The 25,057-nt window shown below is 35.4% G+C and overlaps 1 protein-coding gene across 1 annotated transcript in view; it reads left to right on the top strand.

Moving 5' to 3' along the window:
- The first annotated feature begins 2,857 nt into the window (after nucleotides 1-2,857).
- LOC113050330 (neural cell adhesion molecule L1-like protein) overlaps nucleotides 2,858-25,057 on the top strand; it is an 83,664-nt gene continuing 61,464 nt past the window's right edge. Inside the window, exon 1 of the mRNA XM_026213187.1 lies at nucleotides 2,858-3,032. The gene's annotated coding sequence lies outside the window, so the exon portion shown is untranslated. The remainder of the gene's footprint in view (nucleotides 3,033-25,057) is intronic.

Below are 25,057 nucleotides of genomic sequence, written 5' to 3'. Positions count from 1 at the left end.
TGTGTATGTGTGTGTGTGTCCCAGTAAAACTTAATTTTTATTTTATTCTGTAAAATACTTATGGCATTTCTTCCAATTTTGAAATATAAAAATTGTCATTTAGAGCATGAAATGACAATTGGGCAAAAAAATAGATAAAAAAGAATTATTTGCCATGTTTTCAGACATGTTTGTCTGATTTAGGGCTTTACTCGCCTGTTACAAATATTAAGGGACTGAAGAATTTCCAGCAAAACATTGCAGTCTAATTTCAGTCTATCAAGTCTACCATTTTCTTTACCTCAGATGGAAATGAATATTCAGACCTAGCATACGGTCAACAGACCGCAAACAGGCTGCATATTTATTTCCACGTCATTTATTCTCATTACACAGTCCTCAGGATGTCAATGGAGCCATTTCTGCTCCATTGATACACCAGTGCGTGAGAGAGGGAGGGAGGGAGGGAGAGAGAGGCGAGATAAAAGGCATTATTGTGTTCAGGTTGAACTGGTGAATTCTGACACTTTTGAAAGATGTTGTAACTCTTTGCTAAACTAGCAGTGAGTGTTCAGTCTTCCATTTGTTGCTGGAAAATGCAAGAATCACAAAAAGTAAAGAAAAAAGAATAATCTCTGAAAAAAATAAACTGAACAATCAATGCTTTAATTTCACAATTAATAGTGGAAAAGTAGGAAACAATGTTAACAGTACAATATAAATATTTGTCACATATATAATGTATCAGTATTTCAAGTTGTCCATTTTACTTTCCACACCCTCTGAATCCACAGCGATATTCTCACTGAAATTAAGCTTGACTAGCAAAAATCCTACTAAGATACTGTCACCAATCTGCTTCCAGCTGAGCAACATGTTCTGCTACACTAGCCATAACTCAGTGCTACTTCGCTAACCTTTTAGTCATCACATGTCTGATACTGATCACTATAGACTGGTGTAGTGCAAGCACATTCCTGCCCCTGAAGTAGATGCTTAGATGTGACACGTGTCCGCCGTCTGACAATAAATCAATTTGGATTTAAGAGAGCACCTACTGAGTAGCAGTGGGACTCATAAAAAGATCCAGTTACATTTTGTGCTAGGTGAATCTATGATCTTGTAAGCCTCTCAATTAGATTAGATCAACCCAAATTAGATTAGTTTAGGTTTTCGCTGGTCATTTGCAGCCTTTGCAGGGATCCACTAGAATGAGTTAGGCACTCGTTTAGCAGGTATGAATGTCTTCTGTTAAAAGTGTTGGCTATAATAAATAAACTCAACTAAATGGGTTCAAATGGGGTATATCTGAAAAAAAACTTATCCACACCAGTAATGGCAAGGTTTCAGGGTATGGTCTGTGGCTTGCTACACTAATGGTACACAAAAATGACAGTTTGGTACTTACCTTGGACCTTTGTCTTGAAGTCACAGCTCAGGAAAACAATACCTAAAATATTTTTATACATACATTTATTTTTATTTTTTACTTTTTATTAAACAGTTTTTATTAAACAAATTGTGGCTTTGTCCTTGAATAAATTATAATTAATATTTTCCTAGGGATTAAAAAAAATAAAATTCTCGGGAAATGCTGTAAACTGCATAGGAAGTCATACTTGCACTTGCATACTTGGGGGAAGTCGTGGCCTAATGGTTAGAGGGTTGGACTCCCAATCGAAGGGTTGTGGGTTCTAGTCTCGGGCCGGACGGAATTGTGGGTGGGGGTAGTGCATGTACAGTTCTCTCTCCACCTTCAATACCACGACTTAGGTGCCCTTGAGCAAGGCATCGAACCCCCAACTGCTCCCCGGGCGCCGCAGCATAAATGGCTGCCCACTGCTCCGGGTGTATGCTCACAGTGTGTGTGTGTGTGTGTGTTCACTGCTCTGTGTGTGTGCGTTTCGGATGGGTTAAATGCAGAGCACAAATTCTGAGTATGGGTCACCATACTTGGCTGAATGTCACTTCACTTCACTTCACAGTACTGTAATATTAAGGATAACAATTAACAACAGAACACAAACTAATCAAAATCTAATATAATCTACTTAATCTGCTCCCATTTGTTGTTGAAATATAATCATTTAAAACAATAAGTGTATAAATGTCACTTGGTTTGATATTTTTTGTAATGGAAATTCAATTTTGCATTTAAATTGTCTTTTTGGGGACCTTTTTCACTGAATGTAACCTTGAACCCAAGGCTACTAGAGTGCATATTTCCATGACAATGTACTGTAGTGCCCGTAAATGTTAAGGCATACTGTACTAGATATAGTCCAGAAGCCACCAACTGTGTTGCTGTCTAAGGTGCTGAAAACACAATAGGGGCCTCTCTCTCTCTCTCTCTCTCTCTCTCTCTCTCTCTCTCTCTCTCTCTCTCTCTCTCTCTCAGTCCTCTTCATTAACACAACACTACTTTGACTCTGTTGGTCTTAGCTGGGTTAAGCTGGTCTCCAAGCCTGAAAATGCTCTAAAGCCCTCTAAAAACAGCCAACCGGCTACTGTAATATAAAAAAACTAGCTTGATTCAAACTATTGTGTTTGTTTGTTTTTAAGGGAACAACATTTTAAGGCATGTTTTTCATGTGAGGTTTTCAAGAAATGTTGAAGTAATGTGCCCATTTGATAAAAAAAAAAAAAAAAAAAAAAAAAAAAAGGTGTTCTTATTCATACATATTAGAACTGTAATACCCCTTTAACACAAAACTAAGGAAAGAGGAACGTTATACAGTGATTCAGTGCCCTATAAATACCCCCAAGACTGAGAAATTCATAGTCACCAATTGGCATATTGTTGGTGAGTAGAGTCACTGTCATTGAGGAAAGGGGGTGTGTTAACCCAGGTCACAATGTAGCGAAGTTGTGGCGGGTTTTCTCGGTTGCCATGGATTTGTAAAAGCTATTGACTGCGTTCAGTCTTTCACTGAACGTATTGGTAAGAGAAACGCACCACTGAAGGGAAAGCATCATCGCTCGAGACATTCCGGTGTTGCGCGCTGACTAACAGCTCGAGCTCTGCGCACTTCGCAAGCGAACTACTGCGAAAGGTAGGTAATTCTTTGTTTGTTTGTTTTTTTTATTCTATTTTTTAGAGTAGAGGTTTTATTCTCGATATATCGTTAGATACGCATGTTTTAACACTTTGAAAGCCTGTTATGGGATGTATGAGAGTAAAGCGTTCTCTTGCGCATCTGACAGGTGAAATCAAAGCCGGTTATTCATTCCTTCTTCCGATGAGTAGCTTGCTCTGGACTCCTGAGGATTTTTTTTTTTTCTCTCCTTATACCTTATTTGTGCTTTCACGGCTATTAAGGATATTTAGATGATTTAGATGGACACAGAGCTATGTTTGATGTTTCTGTCAACGTTTCAGTGTAGGCATTATAGTCAGGACTATACCATGTGTGTTTAAAGATGAATTTAACTGGTCATGTGTATATTGTATTGCTTTTTTGCTTGAGCCATATAGATGTATAAAGAATGAAACTGTTAGATTTGCAATTCCTTTTCTCTTGGTTTATTGCAGCAGTATTTGTATGAGACTTAGGATGTATGTAGTGCAGTATGTGAATCGAAAATGTATACTGGCTTGCAGTTCTTTCCATGCAGTACATATGTGGTACTTTCATTGTATTTGTCTTGATTTAAGAACATTGTGCTTTCTAAAGCATGTCCTTGGTAGCCCTTGACATCCTTACCACCAACATTAGACTTGAATAGATGCTATTTTTCCTCTACAAGATTGATCTCCTCTGGTTATTTTTTTTTTTTTTATTTTTTTTTTTTGAGTGCTTGGCTTGCACTTGGGTTCTCATTGAACCCCGGGCTATATGGTCTTAAAATAAACATTTCAGTTAGGAGGAAAATGAGTTTTAGAACAAGTTAGTGAAGTTCCATAGTGTGTTTTCTAACTAGTTGTTCATCATCTATGTATTGCAGTGCCATTTGGTGACCTTTTGAATCAAGGAAGCCAATTCCCATTATTGCATTGGAGTTTTGTTCCATTTGATGGTGAAATAGTTTCCAGGTTAAATGCAAATGAAAAAATATTTACATTATATTATAAGATAGGGAGCTTTTTGAATGAAAAGTCATCAAACTCTCTGCAGATGTCATTTATATATGAAGTCATTTCAGATATATTTTGATTCAAATGTTGACCAAATGTCTGATGTCAGAGTGGGTAAGTTGTTTACTTTGTTCATTTTCACTAGTTTCAGGCTGATTTGCAGTCCTTTTTTAAACATCATATTAAAACAGGTGTTATTATTTTGCCAGTGTGATTAATAGTCAGGCATAGTAATATCGAGGCCTCCTTTCATGTGATTTTTCACTTGTATCCCTAAAGATTCTTTAGGAGAAGACAACACTACATTTTCTTCCTTTGAGAAAACCCTAATGTATTTGTATTTTCAAGAACCTAGAAAATGATACATTGATGGAAAGAACTTATTAAAGCCTGATGTAACATCAGAAACCATTGAAGAACCTCTAATTTTAAGAGTTATAGTTGTAGAACACTCATTTACATAACATATAGTCTATGTGAACTCCTTAAGTAGGCTCTTTAATGTAAAACATATTGAATAGTCCTCTGAGTTGAATTTTAATGTGCTTATGAATCCTTTCCGCCTATAATGAAAATCAGATCTTTCTAAATATGTGTCATGACAGCAAGATAAGTTACTCTACTGTAATGAAAACAATTAAAGTCGCATTAGAGACAGAAGGCAGCCTTGCGTGCTTTGAGACTTCACGAGTGAATTCAGTAGGATGAATGAGCCCGATGATTGGTTTGTCCTTTAGTCTGTAGTATAGAGTGTGAAAAAGCCAGATAAGAAATGAGTTGGATGTTCTTCCACTGAGACAGTGGCTGTGATTTGCTACTAATGAGTGGTGGCAGAGGAATGAACATTGTGCTCATCTGAGCTTGTGAGAGCACCATAGATTGCTGGTTTTCTATTAAAATCCCACTACCAGGAGCAACAGGCCTCATTTATTTCAAATTCAAATCTTGCTAATGTCTGATACCCAGTAGGGCTGATTATCATTATCATTATTATGCAACAGTTAACCTGATAAATGGAGTTGGGTCACACATTTGTGTGTTTATTTACTGGACAATTTAACTTTGAAATTATAAATCATTAGGCCTGCACATAGTTTAAAAGCATTATTCATTATATAAAAATATATTTTATAATAGCAAAGTTTAGTGTACTTAAGGTTTGTGAACTTACAATTGTCATCCTTTCAAACCGATGAGTGGTAAAGTTTCAATGTGGATTTGATGACCAAGAGCTAATGTACCCATTTAAGCAATTAAAATGTTAAAGGAAAATCAAGTGAATGATCAACTGTTGTTCATTTTATTGTTCATGCCATATTATCTGAGTTTAAACTGGGACTCTTCATGGAATAAAGGCTATTTATTTGCCAAATTCTGCCAGTTGAGTCCACTGTGAGGAAACTAGGGCAAATTCCTCTCGCCAACAGTCCACAAATAGAACAATGCAGTACGCCACCATAATAATGAACACTATTCTGTGCCAGATTCAGATGCCTGCCACCCAATAAAATCATTTTCTATGCATAAAGATTATGTGATGATCAAGTATTGTCGATGTTGAGGAAACATGTGCTGTTCTCTAAGCGTTCAAATTTATGATTTAACCTGGCGGATGAAGAAAGAAAGAACCAGAACCAGAACCAGAAGATCTTAGCAACTGCATAGGAACCTCCCGCGACAGCCTAGTTTTGTGCTAACGGGTCTTGCAGTCAAGCACCTTAAATCTGGTTCTTTGTATTTTTTGAGAATCACTGTAAATCGATGTGTGGTAAGACCTTTTTCTTATTCATGATATACTTTTATCTTATTCAAAGGTTGCAAAAACAATCCAGATTTCATTTTGTGTGGGAGATAACCTCTGTGGCTGAGCGCAGTGTATGCTAACTGATTTTCACTGTGGATTCGAACCATCGCAGGCAGAGATGAAACCTACAGCGAGGTCTCTCATCTCCATGTGTGATGCCATATTCACTCAGACATAGAAAATTCAATTGAGGAACACCTGCGCCCTAAGCTAAAAATTGTGCTGCATCTCGCTTTTCATTTTCATCCAAGCTTAATGCAGGCGCCAAAGTTTTCTAAAGCAAAATTACACTAAATAAATAAATAAATGAGGGTGGCATGCCTGAAAAGAAGCTAAGATATGATGTGAATCCATGTGAAAGGGAATTTGAGAGGGAGGAAAAGTTATTCAAAATGAGCTTTTTAGTCTGGTTTGCAAATTCAACATTACTGGAAATGTCACAGAGTTGACATTTCCAAACTGGATTTGTAACAAAAGATTTGGTAGCAAACACAAGTTCTAAATCATTTTTCTCAAGGGCCAAGTTAGAGTACTGTTGTTAAGCTAAACTTATAAACCACTTCAGATATTTCAATCCAAAAAGTTACATTTTGTATTTACTTATTCACCCTTATGTTGTTCCAAACCTTTATGACTTTTTCTCCTTTTTTGTTAAAAACACATTCTTAAATAAATCAAAAAATATATATGACATGCACACTGTTTGGAAGTTATGACATAGCTTTGTGTGCGGAAACAGAACCAAACTAATGCATAAATGAAATTTAAGAGATACAGTTTGTAAAAAGTAATGGTTTATTTATACAGTGTTTACAAAGTGCTTTACATAAAAAAAAAAAAAATATATATATATATATATATATATATATATATATATATAAAACTAATATCATACAATAATATAAATAGTAAAAACTAAATATGATTAACAATAGATAACATTTTTATATAAAAAATGTAAAAATATAAAAATGTTTTAAATGTATTATATTATTATTTATTATTTTCTAATTTCACTAGTTATATATATATATATATATATAACTAGTATATATATATATATATTTATATATATATATATATTTATATATATATATATATATATATATATATATATATATATATATATATATATATATATATATATATATATATATATATAGTGCTTTAGTTTTTTTGTACTTTGGAATTTTTTATTTTGTTTAGCAAAATTGTGTGGGTTACCCCTTTCTTAATTTGAACACCTTGGACCTATGCTGTACTTGTTTGTCTATTTCATGGCATTACAATATAAGCTTCTGTTGTCAATATTGAAGTCATTGCTCACAGTGGCAGCACCTATAGAGACTCTTTTTCATTATTACTCTGCTTGAAGCCACTATCTCTGAGATCCACTTATTGTCTATTAAATTATTTTCTCTGAAGGAGTGGGCAGCGGCTGTGTGTTTGTGTGTAGCCGGTGTATGTTGTGGTTTTGAATGTGGGTGTGAAATAGATCAATTCTTCAGCAGTGGGGGAGGGGAGTAACGGGTAGTCGTAGTAAAGATGCAGTGATTATAGTGATGGAGATTCTCCCCCTTACCTTATTGAACAGGCTGTTGCCATTGGAGCTGCTCGGTCACCGTCATCAGCTGTGATGTCAATACCTGGAAGACTACTTCTCCGTGGGCTTCCTCAAGATTTTCCTATGGGTTTTTATAATGGGCTTTTTCAATTCATGAGTAAAACAAGGTCTGCACATACTGACAATACTTGGATGTTTTGCTTTACAGTGTAAATTACACACACCCATACTGAAAATTATATTTTAAAGGTATGTTTATTTTTCAAAAAAATTATGTAGTAAGTTACTACATAAGAATGATCAGGTGTGAGTGTGTGCAGTTTATGTTGTACAACAAAACATCCAAGTATTGTTATGTTTACCACAGCCCTTTTTTTGTCTCATGAATTTAAACAAAGATATGATTCTGAATCTGATTCTGAAAATCTCAAGGAGACAGGTGGCGAATTAGACTTCAAGGTTCTGATAGTGGTGCTTCGGTGTAGGAACGAAGATACAAGGAGCACATACAGTAGGTGTTTCTCAAATAACATCTTTTTTCATCCAAATAAAGAAACACATGGAACAGGGAGGCAGGCTCAAACACATAGCAGAACGGTTAGACGAACAATACCAGACGCTAGACTGGGAACAACACAGGGCTTAAGTAATAAGGGAACGATTGGGACACACATGGGATCAATAGAACTAAACGGGGAACACCTGGAAACAAATTACATAATCAGGACAGGAACAGGAAGGAAACCAAACATGGGCATAAAAATGGAGCAGGTGGGGTAGGAAAACACAAGACGCAGAAACACAGGGCTGACAAAGGTTTTGACACACTGTAGAGGCTGCAGCACTTTATAGATGGTTGTTTGTTTATTTTATTTTTTTTTAAATCAAATTCAAATTTAAGTCTGGCTTTATTCTGGTGTGGAAAGCCCATTATTTACTTTTCAGTCAATTCTCGATAGATAAAGTCTCCTTATATTCTTTTTATCTGAAGATCCTATTTCATTCAAACATGTGTCACGAGTATGTTTCTTGTAATTTCAACTTTATACCTAGTAATTGTGATTTTAACTCCTAGTGTAACAATCTCTAGTTTATTACTGTTTTTATTTACATTTTTTACAATTGCTTTTTTGTTTTAATCTTTGAGGCAGAACCTGAAATTACCTCCCAACAGTATAATTTGAGTCATGTAAAAAAAAAAAAAAAATTATTATTATAATTATTATTATTATAAAATATAGTATTATTATCATGCTTTTGCCTCCTTATTCCTGTGTAACCTTATCAGGTTAGCTTGGAAGTAGGAAGCTGAAAGATCACCATCTTTTTTTTTTTTTTTTTTTTTTTTAAATAAAACATCACATTGTTGCACAGGTCTGTGAGGAAAAATAATGCCATCGGCAACATTTCCTACAGGTACCCATCCCCCAGCATACTTGTGGTCAGAGTCTGATTAATGGTCCTATCTCGTTCGAAAATCTCCTCTTCCACAGATGCACATTAAATCTTATTCATGAGGCAGGACATATCGGTTAAATAACAGGAGACATGATTCTGAACTTTCCAAGACTGATCTCTTACTGCACCGCAGGGTGCCGCATTAAAAAATCATTCTAGTACATGTCCCATAACATGGTGTGAAATATAGCATGCTCATGATATCTATGATATAATGTTCCCTGTGATAGAGATATGAAATGCAGAGCATGTGACACTGATGGAATTTATACAAGCCATTATTCAAATCAGCAAGACCCAAATTGTAAAGAAAAAAGATTATATAAGTAAAGACAAAAAAATGATAAATGGGCTTTGACCACTTATGGAATAGCGACATCTTTGTCCCTGGGGCTCTCATAAAGGTGGTTGTGTTTCAGGGTATGGGCAAGACTGGAAATCACTGCAAAGATAGAGTGGAGGGAAAGAAAGGATGCTTGAAAGAAAGGATGAAGGAGGATAGATGTGACAGCCATGGGGACCTAAAAGTGCATGGCAGTGAAAAGGCTCATTGTGTCCATGGACGTGATATGAAACATGCCGAGGTTTGCTTTTGCGCCAGTTTGTCCTCTCGCTATGTAAACAAGGATGCACCAGTCACAGGACCTGCAAGAAGAAACATTTAGATGTTGCGTTAACAACCTCCTCTATAAAAGGATATTCACCCCAAAATGAAATTTCTCTCATGTTCTTTTAAACCTGTATGATTTTTTTCTTCTTCTGTGGAACAGAAGTGCCATTTCTTTGTAATTAATTGTTCAATTTACTAGCAATTTCTACGAAAAAGAAATCTCCTTCACCACAGTTTCGTGTGTGTGTGTGTGTGTGTTCATGAAAGTATTTTTATTTTTATATTTTTATAGTATTTTTATATAAAATTATAAGCATATTATAAGCAAATATTATAAGCATATACAATTATAAGCATATTTAAACGTATATAATAAGAAAAAATATCTTGAATTTATAAAGGCCCATAAAAATACTTTCATTAACACACAAAATAATGATTATTTATGCAATGTGTTTAAATGGAAATTCATTATTGTTTACAGTTATTTGAATTTTAAGAAAGGCTGTTGCAGCCCTACACAGGAACGGTCAATCTCCAAAATGGAGAACAACAAAGCACAACAAAAGCAATCAATACAACTCAGGATCTATATTACAAGGCTTCTCAAGCCAAATGATAGCTTTAATAAGTCAAATAAAATTAAAAGTCTTGCTTGATAGCTATGTTTTATATATTCACTATTTTGTAGTGTTTTCTTCAATACAACTTCTCATTTTGTATCTCGAGGAAGAAAGAAAATCATACATGTTTTTAAAAACAAAAGGATTTTATTATTATTATTATTATTATTATTATTATTATTATTATTATTATTATTATTACTATATGAATTATCCCTTTATGCATGACCTTTTATTTAAGCAGCAAAAACTAAGGTAAATAATTTAGCAGGGGCTTGTGGGTAATTAACTTGTTTTATTGTCTGAGGTTAACCTTCGTGCCAGAGCTAAAGACTTCAGCTTGTCTTCCGTCACCTTGTAAATCAGTTCTAATGGGTATGAACTTCATATGTGCATACATAAACAAAAACAAGATCAGCAGGTGCAGTCCCCATGTGAATGCCACTGCCTTCTCTAATGCCCACTTCAACTTGTTTAGCATATGCCATGGTCTTAACAAACCTCTCTATACAGTATAACCAACTGGGAAACCATGTCTATCAGAATGACAGAGTGTGAGACCCATATACAGTATAACACCCCATTAGAGTCCCATTACACTGAAGGTGTTATAAAGAGACGCAAAAAATGTAAAAAAGAAAAAATATAAATGCATAGAGAGAAGATGTTTACGGTAAAACGCCATTAGTCGGGCAACAGAGGGTTGATGAGCATTGATTAGAAAGGAAGCACGGAAGGCATAATAAATGGCTTACAAAATGAACTTCAGTCTCCGTCAGTCTCTCAGTGTTCACTTAAAACTTAGACACAATTGTTGCAAAGAAAAGGGGAATTAAGTAATTAAATTTAGCCATATATATGTGAAGTGTTGCACAAATCTCAACATATGGCAAATGTTTTCCTGGAAACGTGATTCGATTTAACCCAACACTAATTGAATTTGCTAGTTAAATTATCAAAGTAATTACATTTGAGTAATTTGGCAGACACTCATTGTTGATGTGAGAAGAACTTGCATCAGTTTTCAAATCATTGTAAAACCAATGCATCCCCAAAAAAAAAAAAAGCCATAAAAGCTTAATCGTGAATGTAAATTTATGTTTTTAACCAACAAATCTGGACATTTCGTCGCTGGATAGCTAGCTATCACTTATTGTTCTGTCTGTCTGTCATTCTGAATGTCTATCTATCTGTTCATAAACCATCAAATGTTAAACCTTTTAAAGCTTTCAAACAAGCCCTTGTAAAATTCTTAAAAAACATTGCCTTTTCTAATAAATAATTGTAGTTATAAGAATTGATAAAAAAAATATATATATCTACATTTTTTATTACATTTAAAATTGGATAACAATTCTACGTCCTGTTTGCTACCTCAATACAAATTATTTTTTTATGATTCAGGAATCGAATCTGAATTAAAATATAATAATAATAAAACATTTGTAGGACAAATTTCTTTGGAGATTTACTGTGTTACTCCTGGTTACGACACAGTTTAATCTCTGACAAAGAGTTTGCGGAAGGATAAGACAATCTTTGTGTCTGTCCTTGGCACTGTGCACACCTAATCGTGCTTACAGCCAGAAGCACAGCCATATTCAAGATCTCAGTGTTCACATCCTGCAGGAACAGCAACTGTTGTACAAGAACACTGCCAAACCTATAATTCAGCAGTGCGTTCTGGGACCAAAACCCCATGTCCCTTACTGACCCCGCCAAGAGCCCACAGCCCTGTGACCTCGTTACAATTTCTTCTGCAGGTCCCACTGAATCCCTTAAATTCAAGACAGATTCCAATCAGTTCAATTTAGCTTTGGATTTAGAGGGAATACAGATGTGCTGTTAGTTCCCATAAGGGTGATTTGTCACTAATTTGGGAAGCCTTGGGACATAAGGAAACTGGGTTATTGAGTTACTTGGGTAACAAGCTTTTCCATGCAGCTAATTGCAATGAAAAATGCTGTTATTGCTTCAGTTTCCTAAATCCCATCCCTGTAGCTCAACTGGTGCTAGCTTGATTCCAATACACAAACTCATAACATGTTTTCATGCACTTGAACAAAAGCATCTGAAAAATCCGTAAATGTAAATATACATCTCAAAAGCTTAAACCATGGTTCAGATACATTATTACAAATGTCATTTATTGCAGACCTCAGGAGGGTATGGCATTTGATTTTGACTTTATTTGAAGAAATGTAATTAATATGGCTGGCAGATTTAGGTACATAAAGTATAAGTAAGGTAATTTCAGCTTAATTGTTTTAATAAATTACAAACATGCAGGTACATCAGCTGAATGCTTTAGAATAGAACAAACAAAGTCTAACTTTGCAGTAATGCTTATATACTGTATGATAAAGACAGATTGATGCAAGGAGATTCAGTAGGCACATGATGTTGAACTGTATTGGCTGCAAATGTGGAAGATTTGAAGGCTACACAGAAACACTGATTACATTTAATTTACTCATTCTGCAGAAGGTGAAAATCTCAAGACACTTAAGTCTGTTTTGTCTCGAGAGACATTGAATTGTATAATAAAAGTTCAGAGTAATATTTCATATCCTGGGAAATGATTGTCCTACTTTAGAATTAGGCTATTGTAACAGTTATCAACTAATCACATGGACACAATGGCAATGAAATCAGCATAGCTGCTTAAAAGCTGAAACTAAGCACATCACATCATATCGCAGAGTGCCAAGTTTTCTTTGTTATGTTGTTTACTAGTAGTAGCTACTCAACTGCTGTATTCAACCTCATGTCCCTATATGTGTGATCACCCCAGTCAGATTTAAATGTGAAAGGCCGTGATTGTATGGTTATTTTAAAGGGGGGGTGAAATGCTCGTTTTCACTCAATATCCTGTTAATCTTGAGAACCTATAGAGTAGTACTACATCCTTCATAACTCCATAAAGTCTTTAGTTTTATTATATTCATAAGAGAAAGATAGTCTGTACCGATTTTTCCCGGAAAAACACGAGTGGCTGGAGGCGTGACGTGTGGGCGGAGCTAAAGAATCACGAGCGCCAGTAGGCTTTTGAGTTGAGCGCGTCTGGAAGCTGTGACACCTTGATGACAAAACCAACCAAAACAAACCATGGCTAACAGTCAGATTCAGCGTATATTCATGATCCAGAATCAGATCCAGAGGCTGAAATTGAACAAGAGCAGCATCAGCAATCAGTCTCTATGTGGTATGTACTGAAACTGTATATATTTGCTTAGCGGTTTTGGAAAATGACTAAGTTCCACTTTGTCGTCTTTTTTTTTTTTAAGCTGTACATGTGGAAAGTGCAGTTTGATGACAACATCGCATGTTGTTTACTTGATGTGCTTACGCGCTGATAGCTAAGTTAACAACACAGAGATATTTGAAGAAGTTTTACTCACCACCTGCGGTTCCAACACACGATCGTGACCCTTTTTCGTTGGGACTGCATTATCCTTAAGAAATAAACGATGTGCAAATCCGTCGTCAAACTGGACCTTGTTTGTAAAACAAGCATCTTCGAAATGCAGGGGAACAAACACTTGCACAACTCCGTGGATGCTCTGTAAAAATAAACTCCATCCACTGGTCCCTTAATGCTGTTTCTCTTTTGGTAATCTGTGCAGGGTTGTCTTGCCCTGGCAACCAAAAACACACTCCTTTTGTGACATTTCGCGACGCTCTCACTCTGATCAGTGAAGTCTGTCGTGCTCTCAGTACTCTGCTATACAGGAGCGCGCGCTCTTCCGGCAGACGTGCCCTCACGACCCATATAAGGAAATTCCGCTCCATCTAACGTCACACAGACCCATACTCGAAAAAAACTTTCTGAAACTTGTGACAAACCGGAAGTAGTATTTTTGGAACAGAAATACTCCTTCAAACGTTCAACTTAATTTTTTTAACTTTGTCCATGTTTAGCATGGGAATCCAACTCTTTAACAGTGTAAAAAACTCAGTATGCATGAAATAACATTTCACCCCCCTTTAGGAAACATATAGGATACTAATCTGGTTCTTTATCACTCGCAGGCCAAAATAATAAAAAAGAGAGCTATAATTGGGTTTCATTATGGGCTGTCCTTGATGAAATAATTTTAAGCAAACACAGTTAACCCTAATTAGTGCAAACTGATTCTATTTTGCCATTATCCAATTCATCTTCTCTTTTTCTTCTAAGCTTTAGCTGTGTACCCATTACCTGTGTCTTTAGCAGGTATCTGCGCTCTCCTAATTAGCATCTAGCTAGGAAAGCGAGCATGGATGCGTTACTGTCAGCGCTGAAGCCCCTCAGAGACCTGCTGTTATATGACTCACCTCAAATATGGCTGCCAAAGTGGTTTCACTTTTTTGTCAGTCATTGTACTGGCAGACATGGATGAGAAGAGACAAGAACAAAGCAGTTTTGCACACTTCTTTCCCGCTAACAATGTTTGAGGAGAATCAGTATGTTAGCTTTCAACACATTCTTTTTCTATATGCTCATGTGTCTTCATGCATAGAGAGGCTTTGTGTTGGGCTAAATGTGTATGACAGCATAACAATAACCGTAAGGCATTTCATCAACATCATTTGCATAGATTGTTCAGATCAAAAAAGGTATTTTGTGTCACAGACAAGCATCATTATAACTGTCAATTTATATTTTAATTATATATTTATAAAATAGTTTTTTATTTTATGTTTTCCCATAATTACAAACCAGTTTCAGTCGTATAGCATACATTTAAACGTTCAGCAAAGGTTATTGGACCCCCCATAACCTCCCCCCCACCATTTAGAAATGTCACAGAACCAGAACTGTCAACAAACCCAGTGGTAAATTGCACGATGCAGGTGTTCTTCCTTCACCCGAGGTCTGTTAAATGCAACCCTTGTGGTGGTAATTGGACGATAGGGCTGTCCATCATACAAATGGGGTCGGGAAACAAAAAAAAGACCTGCCTTCATTTTCACAGGCCATCAGCTATGATTGACACGTTGAGCTCTGCTGTGCTAGAACAGCCCCGAGTGGTTTGTATCTGATTCATTACATCCACTAACTGAATCTTTCAAGACTGCTGTGTTTGAAGTTGTTTTTGCTACTCTTTAATGTATTATTTTCCATTGACTGCAGCTAAGCCAGTTACTATGGGCAACCTGTGTCACACGGGACCCTTGATAGCACTACTAGCATGTGAGGTGCCTGTGGCGTAAATACACCGTTTCTCCACACATGCACGCAATAGAAGGAGAGGAACACTATTTCATCTGGCTGGTACCATGAGACAGAATTCATGCAGTGCATAATGGTTTGATAAATATTATTTTTTGTTGTTGTTGCATTTTTAACACTATAAATAAGAGCTGCTTTTCATTTTCAGATGGGTTTAGCACTTTAGAGCTATTATTGAGAAAAAAAAAATCATCTTTAATTTACCGTCATGTCGCTCTTAATCCATATGGCTTGTTTCTTCTGTGCAACTTATTTGGATAAAAAAAATAAAAATAATAATAATTCTGTACTATAAGAAAATAAATGTTCAACGTTGAAATTAAAACAAAGATTATTGGATTATGTTATACAAGAAAATACTGTTTAAGTCTTTTTACTTTAAAATGTAATGTTTAATACATTGTGATATATATATATATATATATTTTTTGTAGCAATTTCTGAGTAAAAACTGTAAATTCTACACCAAATAGTTTTCAGTGTGGAAACTGTGCCAGTCACTCTTTTCCAAGCATATGAAATTCCAAGTCTTTTGAAGTCATATGATAGATTTGTGTGATATACTGACTGAAATCTGCCTCATTTTTCACAGATAATCTTCCCTTCCAGCTGTTAACCACTGTAATCAGATCACTGAGTCATTGAGAACTAGTAACCAGATTAGTCAGATTTCCTGAAAGAATTGTGGAAACTTTTTTCTCCCTTCTAATGTCATGGCTTTAAAAGATTTTGAATGTAGTTAATTTATATATATATAAATTTTGGACAAAGATGGAAAAACAATGCCACTCCCATGTCTCCCTCCTTCCACCTGTGGCATAGGAGGCTTTGAGATCTAGTGTGCCAGCTCATCCATTAAAACTCACATTCCACTAAGTCTTTTATGCCACCCTATAAAGGTCACTCGGGCAAGCTCTTCTCAATTCAGTCCCAAGTGCTCAGCATTCCTCTCACTTGACATGAACATACTTTGCTGGACCCAAGCTGGCCTTTTATTTGAATTGGGTCTTCAAACAGAAGCTATGCTGTTTTGGTCGTGTTAGTAACTTTCTCAACCAATCTAATTTGGAATAGTTGCCCTTCTACTTGTTTTCTATCCACAGCATTCTGAAGAACTTCAGTATTCTTAAAACAATTTGAGTATTCCAATTTGTCACAAAATTAGCAACCAAAAAATCCATTAAAATTATTGTTAGTTGACATTTGCAACCCATTTTTCTGTAGCAATACGACATTAAAAGAAAGATATATAACCAGAAAGGACCATCATTTTATAGGCAGATTAAGTTTAGTAAAGTACATTTTGACATTTTTTTTATTATTATTATCATGAAGAGATGACTTATGGAGCCAGAAGAGTCTCAATAAAGATAAATGCACACACTACATTCACATATGCACACACAGGATTCATAGATGCACACACATGATTCATAAATACACACACAAGATGCACAAATGCGCACAAAATTCACAAATGCACACACAAAATTTAAAAAGCACAGAAGATTCACAAATGCATACAAAATTCAGAAATGCACACAAAAATCAGAAATACACACACAATTCAGAAATGCAAACAACATTTACAAATGCACTCAAGATTCACAAATGCACAGGACAAGATTCACAAATGCACAGGATAAGATTCAGAAATGTATTTCTGATGCACACACACATATATCTTGATTTACAAACTGCTTGCGGTCTGTGAACTTCACTGCATTTGTGTGTGAATTTTGAGACTCCCCTGACTTGGCTCAACACACAAATGCTTTTTTTTAAAACAGGGAATGATCAGCAACCAATCAGATATCTCCCTTCTTTTAGCCAATCACAAGAATGCACCCCATGTGGGGGGATTGTTTACTTATAAGCCAATCACATGAACATGTTCACACAGCAATTGTATTAAATTGTATGAAAATACAGATGTTTAGATTACAATTCAGGTTTATTTTTTATTATTTTTCACAAAATATAAATTTAAAAATGTCTCAATACATATAGCCCAGTGACTGCAGAAAAAAAGTTAACCATGGATTCATAAATTTGCAATAGGCAATTATTTCATTTTATTGAAATATTTTAATGAAAGTAAAAAAAAAAAATGTTTAAACTTTTTTGAATATTTAAATATATCTAAATATTCTTTTGGATGCAATATAGAAGTCACTTTAATTATAATATTCAGTCCCTACATGAAGAGAGAGTCAGTGGTCCGCTGCGAGAGGAAAGTGGCTCTCTGGCTGCGAAAAGTGGGTCTGCGGCTGTCGTTCGCTTAGGAAAAGTGAATTGATCGCTGCGTAAGGAAAGTGAATCGTTCGCTCAACTTCGCTGCTTGAGGAAAGTGAATCGTTCGCTGAGGAAAGTGAGTCGTTCGCTGCGTGACTCCTGAGGAAAGTGAATCGTTCGCTGAGGAAAGTGAGTCGCTCGCTGGGTGAGGAAAGTGAGTCGTTCGCTGCGTGACTCGTGAGGAAAGTGAGTCGTTTGCTGCGCAAAGTGGGTCGCTGGCTGTGTGAGGTAAGTGAGTCGTTCGCTGAGGAAAGTGAGTCGTTCTCTGCGTGAGGAAAGTGAGTCGTTCGCTGATTGGCTTATAAGTAAACAATCCCCCACGTGGGGTGCAGTCTTGTGATAAGCTAAAAGAAGGGAGATATCTGATTGGTTGCTGATCATTCCCTGTTTAAAAAAAGGCATTTGTGTGTCGAGCCAAGTCAAGGGAGTCTCAAAATTCACACACAAATGCAGTGAAGTTCACAGACCGCAAGCAGTTTGTAAATCAAGATATATGTGTGTGTGCATCAGAAATACATTTCTGAATCTTGTCCTTTGCATTTGTGAATCTTGAGTGCATTTGTAAATGTTGTTTGCATTTCTAAATTGTGTGTGTATTTCTGAATTTTGTGTGCATTTCTGAATTTTGTATGCATTTGTGAATCTTCTGTGCTTTTTAAATTTTGTGTGTGCATTTGTGAATTTTGTGTGCATTTGTGTATCCTGTGTGTGTATTTATGAATTATGTGTGTGCATGTATGAATCCTATGTGTGCATATGTGACTGTAGTGTGTGCATTTATCTTTATCGAGACTCTTCTGGCTCCATAATGACTAGGTTCCCATTCACATTACACTATGTAATTTTAGGAGTGTTGGATAAAAATGTTGGGTTGGAAACACTAATACGCTTATAGTATTACCAAATTTAAAATAAATCTTAAAAAAGAATAATCAGTCTGCATAAACCATGATGGAATCACATTAACAAATACATTTGTAGATGTTCATCAGAAAGGTAATTTGACTGAATAATTCATTCAAAGAAGATTGATTTTTTATTTATTTATTAAAATTGCAACCTGTTTTTGAAGTGTCAAATAGTGTTTATGATGTCACATTCATAACTAATAAGTATGTCTATTGATATTGTAGAAAGTGCTTTAGAATGATAAACAATGCAGTGCATTATTTTGAACATAGTTATTGTATTTGCTATTGTAGTCAAAACGACCTCTTTCAGTGTAAATAATAGAAAATGGCCATTTTGCTGTACACTGCTGTGAGTATTTAGCATTAGCAGTGGAGTCACGTCACCAAATTGCTTTTGTGGTGTGAAATGTGTATGACACACCAAATTTAGCAGTGAATGCTAACAACAGACTTCACCTTCACTGGACCAGTGAGCACAAATATCATCTGTTTACAAAGTCAAAGCGCAGTTTTTGGGATACAAGAGCTTTAGCAGATCAGCAGAGCGACACCTAGCACTAGTGTAAAGACCTTAGTGTTAAGGTTATCGTTACATGCATTACTAGCATGATTGTTGCCATTTCAACCTCCACTTCACATATTATAACATGCACAGTTTCATCGGTACTTAAAGCTGAAGAATTGAAAGATGTGGCACTGCAAATGGATTTGCCTTGAATCTAGCAGTTCAGAACAAAGTAAAAAGGAGTGTGTCAAAAAAATGGCAAGATATGTTTTTTTTTTTTCATTTTTTTATTTTGTGAGCGTACATATTTGTCCACTTGGTCTTGTCCACCCTGCTCAGACCATGAGGGGTAAATGATAACGGATTGAAAGAATCGTGTCTACCTGCCGTTATCAATGGAAGACAGCTGGTGTGAGGAGATATGCTGGGAATTCAGAAAGGTCCCAAGCTTGGCAAGATGATTGCTCTCCACACTGCCTGGAATAAAACCCCTCCTCCCTTGTAGTATTTTATATAGACATGCATTAAAGGATCTGTAAAGGAAATGGATTTTGAGAATGCAGCTGGCAAGATACGGGCGTGATTTTGAAAAAAAACAACAACAATCATATCTTTCGGGAAAATAGGGAAAAATGACTAAATCTGGGAACAGATGTTCACAACACAATGGCGGTACTTGAGTTGTGCTTCTAAATAGCTTGTGCTAATTTTTAATATTGAAAATATAATTTAATCTTTATTATTTCTTTCTCTTTATTATTTCAATATTACTTTTTCTTTAATCTTTAGGTCTTGGGCCAGCATTTGCATTTGTAAAAAATTACCTTGATAAATATGTGGAAATAAAATATACATTTTTGCAGTTTGTCTATATTTATCTCTCTCTCTTTCTCTTCATTTATTTATTGCATTTTAATTATTTTATGTAATTATTTTAAGAACTCATGTGTTTTTCCCCAAAATATTGATGTCACAGTATTATACGTTAGTATACTGTCCAATAGCAAGTAAAAGTATACTATAGTACTATACTATACTATAGTATCAGCAACCTTGCAAGCCAATAGTGGGGGGATGCAATCCCAGAGCTACCACGAGGTAGAAACTCTACAGCCATCATCATTAAAATGGCACCAATGGCTCAGAGACCATGTGTCTTTTCTGCAAGTGCTGCAGTTTTATCTGGCTCATTTGAGACCAAGGAGACCACAGCACTATGAATTATTGGCTATGGCATGTTCCTTCCTGCTAGCTCTTGGTGGTACCCAGGAACAACCGCAAGAAGGAAGCATGTTATCCTACTGCAGCAGTTCTTTGCACTCTCTTTTCAACCCTACCACCCGTCAGCCATCTAATAGAGGTTTTAGTCTTCATTTATCTTAATTTAGGGTGGGGAGAGGGGAAGGTTTTGTTTACTGTTCAAAATATTAAGTGTTTGGACAAGGGAGGAGGGGTGGCCAATGTAGGCTGGGTTTGAGCAGGGGGAAGGGTGCTTTCGAAAGACTCCTAGACTCGCTTTCCCCCAGACTCCTAATTACTCTGAAACATTCTTCCATCGGCTCATAGACAGTGCTGACAACAGTTCAGAATTAAAGATCCTGGATGCCCACAAATAGCATTAACATGTAGATTCAAAAATGCTATGTGCATTTATCATGCTGTCGACAGTGCTATTGAAAATGGAGTTAGTAGTATAAGATGACAATACACATTAATCAACTCTATTTACCAACAATTTACTTGCTCGTTGCAGAGATCCAACCAAAGCTTGTATTGGGTTTTATTTGACTACAATCCAATAGTTCAATGGTCCCTAGTTCTACCTTCCCCCATCCAATTGAACACCACACAATCAATGAGAGTTTGAACACCTGCAGCTCCAAAAGCCATGAGGGAGCTTTGGCATGTCCTGCACTTAGCAATGCCATTGATTGTTACTCTCAGTTGATCCACTACTGTCCGGTTCAGCTGATTGATTCAAGCAGCTATAGTGCACAGAGTGTTTCAGATACTGAGAGTGTATTTCAGGGAGGCACACTGTTAAAGAAATTAAATGTGCTCATATGGATCTCTTGGTTAGCATTACAAGTATTGGAGAAACTCTTGGCAGCTCAGACCATGGATTCCTCATCAAATGCTTAGAAAAGGGACATTGCAGAGTTCAAATGAACAGTTCCACTTGGCTATTACAATCGACAAGCTGCATGTCATTGCCTAGATGGATCCTGTTCCTTTAAAACCCTTTCAGGTGCAGTAGTCACAGTGAAAGACAGTTTGAACCGGTCCAATTTGTGCATAAAGTTTGATTTGTTATTAAAGTGCATATGAGGTGATGGTAAACAGCAAAAGTGCATTCTTAATAAGTAGTTGCGTTTTCATCTAATATATATATATATATATATATATATATATATATATATATATATATATATATATATATATATATAACATAAAAAAAATATATATATCTTTGAAGTAACTTGAATATACTTGAAAAGAAACATTACATAAGATATTAAGACTTTGACAGATATATCCAGGCTTCTTTATTATTAAACATAAATGTATATATTTAAATATAAGTTAAAAATGAATAAATAAGTACAGAATCTGCCATTGTAGAGAAATATAAGAAACACCAATATACTATTTATGAAAACATTGTAATATCGTATACAGATTTGCCTCTAAAGTACATTTATACTCTATAAGTATTTTTAGGTGTAAAAAGAAAAAAAAAGGGGGTGGGGGGTCACAGTCTTTGGAGCCTCTAAAAATGTCTTACTAGTTGAAGCAGGCTGATTTTTCACAATCCTTGTAAGTGTTATTGAAGGTAATCATTTAGAAAGGGAATTTATAAATATAAAATAATGTACTTTAAAATGTGACACATTTAATCAATAAAAATTAAGCGTATGGTAAAAATATTGAGGATAAATGGGAGTTATGTACTGGAAATAACCAAATTGCATATAAAAAATGTTAGCAAGCATTCTGTGTTGAAAATACAAATCTTTGCATTACACAAAATGCGGTGATACATATCATATTAGCAAATGGGTTTGATGAGTTTATGAACATTTCAAACTACTTTGATACTGTAAAACAACACAGTTTGAAACACTGATAGTTTCCCACTACTTAAGAGATTCAAATGTTATAATAAAAAAAAAAAATGCACATTAAGTGCACTGTAATGATTCGCATCAATCAAACCAATACTTTTAGAAGCACTTAAAATTAGTGGTCAAAACCACCTCAAAATGTTGTGTACATTACTGTATAATGCTTGGAAAGTAAACCCGCATCTGTACATGAAAGGGTTAACTGAAGCTATGAGGCATCAACTATCATATACATATATATGTCAGGCAGAAAGAGGCCTGTCAGTGTGCCAGTAATGACACTCTCTACTTTGATCCTTGACCTCTGGTTGTGTGCGATCGTATCAGAGACATAATGCCTTTCCATGGTTTCACTTCATTGGTGCTTCTGTCTTGTACCAACAAAGGGTCATTGCTAATTTGTCTCTGTCCTTTCTCTGTGTTGTCCCTCATTTCTCAAATCATTCTTGTTCAGGATGTATGTTTGGTTGGAATATGCGTAACCGGTAACCTGTCCTGGGATGCTGGGATTGTCTCCAGGAATCCTGTACACTACACAGGAGTTTTCAACCTTTTCAACTCGCAACGCAAACAACCAAACACATATGTTTGCACGGCACACTGCAAAAAAAAAAAAAAAAAAAAAAATTACTGACCCCGCTACTATTGGGTTAATAACTTAGTAATCAGAAGCTAGATTGCTAACTGTCTTTATTGAATGAACTGGCAATGAACAGAAATTATCTCGGGCTGGCACCGCTTGGCACAACTGCTGTAGTTCTTGTAGCATATGCCACAAAAATATCTACGATAAATTGGCGGTTTATTCTTAAACCAATCAGCTAGCTCGAATAGTGGAAGCATAGCTACAGTTTAATATTTATTTTTTGTTATTTAATATATATATGAAATTATGTTATTATGTTATGACATTTTTACATATATGAACAATATTATTATTTATTTTAATAGTAATTGGCGGCCCAGCTGCAATACCATCGGCCCAGAGGTTGAAAACCACTGATTGATAGATTGAAGTAAAATGTCTATCTGGATGATTTATAGGAATAGTTCACCCAAAAATGAAATTTCTGTCATTACTCACTCATTTTGTACTGTAAAACACTTCATTCTTTATTTGAAAGTCAAAAGCTGACATTTTTAAGAATTAATATGCAGTTCTTTTTTCAGGCTTGTGCACCATTCCGAATTGAATTGAGAATGAGTTTAAAATTCTGATCAGTTCTTTAATTTGAGTTGAATTTGAATTTAAGTTAGTAGAAGTAATATCCCATTATTATCTAATAATGAATGATACATTTGTTACAATATTTACTCATGTTTGTAAACGTTACTTAATAAAAATACAAATGCCCATTGTTAGTCATGTTAACTCAGGTCCATTAAATAATATTAACAGATACAATTTTTGATTCATTAGTAACTGTTTACATCAACATTTACTATGATTAATACAATGCTTTAGAATATTTCCTATTGTTATCCAATGTTATCTTATATTAGTAAATTAATTAATTAATTATATAATACTTCTTATTGTAAAGTCAAAAGTAGATTAAGACGTCAATAGTGTGATAGATGGATGGACAGATGGATGGATAGATACATAGAAAAATAACACCATACATTTCATAATTACATGAGGGTAACCAAACATTTTTTAATCAAATATCTCTTTAAAATGCAGCAATGATTTAGCCTTGCAATATTTTACCAACATGCTGACTAAAACAGAACAAACTGTGCTGGAAAAAGCTGTCACCTTAAGGGTAAATCTCTACTTTCTTTAATTTCATACAACTGTCACATTTGATGGGTGAACAGCTGGGTTTGGGAGATATTAAAACCTGAATTCAGCATCCTCCAAAGAGAGACTTCCCGTCTATCCTTTAAATGGCTCAGCTCTGGCACAATAAATCTGCTAGACCTCTGTATCACTCTGTAATCTTCTTATCTAAAGGGCAGGGGCCCTACCCTGTCAGCAGTAAAATATGGACCATTTACCGAATCACGTGGCTCCGCTCGCAGGTTTTTGGATGAGTGAATAACTAGTCCGCAGCTAATCAATTGTATCTCTCCCACTAACCTCATTTTAGATCTGAGATCATGATGTGAATCAAAGCATCAAAGCATCTCTAACCTTTAATGCCATTATCACTTTGGCTACTAGTTTACAATGTTTTGGGGGTAAAACAACAAAGCAGGTTTGCTGACTTGAACTTTTGAGTGTTGTTGGAGGAAAGCTGTGGGTGATATAGAGTGTGACGCGTCACTCAACTGAACAAACTGTCCTGCTGTGTTACACAGTGTGAGTTTGCATCCCAGGTCAATAGCAACCATCATTAGTGCCAAAAGCAGTGAGATGGGATGTCGGCCTTGTCTCTTTCAGAGCTCCTAAAAGATATCGGGATCAAATCCATTAAAAACTACACTGTGGAGGGACATGTTTTACTCGGTGTGAAAGTGGAATATAATGGGGAAGTGTACCATGTCATCTGAGTGATTGGTATTCATCAGCATGGAAATGACATCATGTGTGACTTTCTGGTTGTGCCTTTTCAAGCTTGATGTACAGAAAACACCGTGTTGTAGATTTTAGTGTCATTGTAAAATGTGAAATTTAGAATGGTTCAGCTTTTACATTTAAAATTTGTTTTAAATTATACATGCAATAAAAACAGATATAGAAAACATGAGAGATGTTTGCCCATGGCATAGTGCAACTAGTATTTTGTGGTTATTAAGGTGTTATGACTGTTTATGGAAAGTCTCTTTGTGTGTTGTGAAATACTTATATTATTTTAAGTTTTAAGTAGTGTTTTTTTTATATATATTTAATTTTGTACACATATATTTTTATTATTATTTTAAATTATATTTTTTTTAATTTTTT

Source organism: Carassius auratus, chromosome 31 (genome assembly GCF_003368295.1).
Source record: "Carassius auratus strain Wakin chromosome 31, ASM336829v1, whole genome shotgun sequence".
NCBI lineage: Eukaryota > Metazoa > Chordata > Actinopteri > Cypriniformes > Cyprinidae > Carassius > Carassius auratus.
Note: the sequence above shows the minus strand (reverse complement) of the source record. Positions and strands in the feature narration are given on the sequence as shown.